The following is a 2352-nucleotide window of genomic DNA, read 5'->3' on the forward strand; positions in this document are numbered from 1 at the left end:
TTTTTTCCTGTATTTTTTTTTGGGAAAAAATTTTTTTGCCGTTTATTTTTTTTTTTTTTTTTTTTTTGCTTCGAGGAGAGGGTAATAGGAAGTAAAAGGTGCATCCTGGGAAAACTTCAAAATCTTTCAGGTAATAATAATAATAATAAACATCGTCTTCGTTTCTATTCACTTGAAGAAACTTTTCATTCCAGTATCATCTAACAACCTTATTCTTGCATTAAATGACATTATTATTTGAAGCGAAGGTAAAAAAATAAATAAATGAAGAGAAGAAGAAGAAGGAGGAGGAGGAGGAGGAGGAGAAGAAGAAGAAAAATAAGGAGGAGAAGAAGAAGAAGAAGCAAGAAGAAGAAGGAGGAGAAGAAGAAGAAGAAGAAGAAGAAGAAGAAGAAGAAGGAGGAGGAGAAGAAGAAGGAGGAGGAAGAGTAGAATGAAATGAAAAGAGGAGGAGGAGAAGAAGACAAACTAGATAAACTTGAAAAGTTGTGTGATAATATTGCAGAATTGCAGTGAGCTTTGCAAACTTTAGCAAGAAGTTTTGTCATAATATTCGACATACAGAATGAATAAGAGTTAGTTGTTCCAATCTAACTACATATAAACTTATAAACATTAGTAGGTTAGGTACCTATAACACCTATTTATTATCAAAAATAAAATTAAATTTGTTTTCTACGTTTTGTAATGTGACCCCGATTTTATGAACCGATGGTGGAAGAAGAAAAGAAGAAAAATGCTGAAAAAGAAAAAAAAAAAGTTGCGTAGAAAAATAACAAAGTCTTGTTGATTTTTTTTTTTTCCAGTTAAAATAATAATAATAATAGGTAATAATAATAATAATAATAAAAAGTTACAAATAATGTTTGTCTTTTTTATTTAAGAACGGATTTTATTTATTTCTATTTTATTATGTTCAGTAAGCTTCCTTCTTGCTGCAAGCTACCAAGTTTTCGTGCTTGTTATGTCATTTTCAATGTAGGAAGAAGTGACATTTGAAATGGCTGAAGTGCTGACTGCAGATTTTAATGAGGTACCTACTTGGTTTGAATGTAGGTATAGATAAGGAAGGTAGGTAGGAAAAAGAAAAATATAAAGAATACAATAGCTTTTTTTTTTTTAAATTGTCAACTCCCATGGCGTAGTGGTCATTGCGCTCGCCTTGCACGCGGGAGATCCGGGTTCGATTCCCGGCGGGGTCAAGAAATGTGTATCATGCAAATGATTGATTCCGTGACTGGCTGTTGCGGGGCCCACTCAGCCTCGTCGCCCTTTTGGCCGCGCACCTACTTGAGTGAACTTTTTTCTATCAATTTCCTAAAGAGGTCACATATTCGGGACGTCCGCCCTAAAAATTATCCAATACAACTCGTTCTTTCTTCGTAGCTTCCAGTTCGACTTTTTTTCAATTTTCTCATCCCCATGTATTATTCGTGTCAGATGATAGCAAACTCATATAATAATATTAATGTAGGGAGCTTAGAACGTTAAAGGAAGGAGAGGAAATGCCATATTATTAGGTTAGTAGAGAGAGTGGGCGTAGGAAGGAGATGCTGTGACAAACACAAAAAAATGTCATCTGAAGAAAACCAATTTATCCAGGCAACTCCATCTTCAAGAGGACTGACTTTTTTTTCTCAAGGGGTTTGATAGAGGACATGGCAACAACGGAGGTCTTATCGTCCTGAAATCGGAAAGAGAGGTTGGATTCCCGTCCGCGGCGAACTTTGGCCCCGGACGGGAATCCAACCCGCGACTTGGCGCTTACAAGGCAGGCGCTCTACCTTTCAAACTGACTAGACTGGCAATATGACTAGAAATGTTACCCTAACCCAAGGAAGAGCTATGCCTGGCTGATGAGTTCTAATAACAACGAAACGCGCCCTAATAGGCTCCTGAAAGTCCGAAGGTGTTGGCTACCTAAAGTTCAACTAACTCCCAACTCATATAAATTAAATCACCTCTTGTCCTGTGAATTCCTTTAGAACCCCCAAACCTACATATATATTATGTATACATTCCTTGCTTTTGATTAATGGTAATAAGTTTGCAATGATGAATGGGCTGCAAGGCACTCGGCTTTTTGAAAAGCGGTCAGAATAGAAAGTTTTCTATGGGTCTCGCCCTTGGAAAACACGCTCTAGAACAGCCATTCTTAACCTATGGTCCGTGGACCACTAGTGGTCCGCGAGAAGGTTTCAGGTGGTCCGCGAGAGCCCAAAACGGGTATTTCCACCCATTTCCCGATTTTGAAAATTTGGACCGATTGCAATACTTTCTCATTACCTTGTATAGGTTCCCTATACGTAAGGGTAATAGAAAGTAAAAAAAAAAACATACATAAACAATCTG

This window comes from Diaphorina citri, unplaced genomic scaffold (assembly GCF_000475195.1).
Source record: "Diaphorina citri unplaced genomic scaffold, Diaci psyllid genome assembly version 1.1 scaffold563, whole genome shotgun sequence".
NCBI lineage: Eukaryota > Metazoa > Arthropoda > Insecta > Hemiptera > Psyllidae > Diaphorina > Diaphorina citri.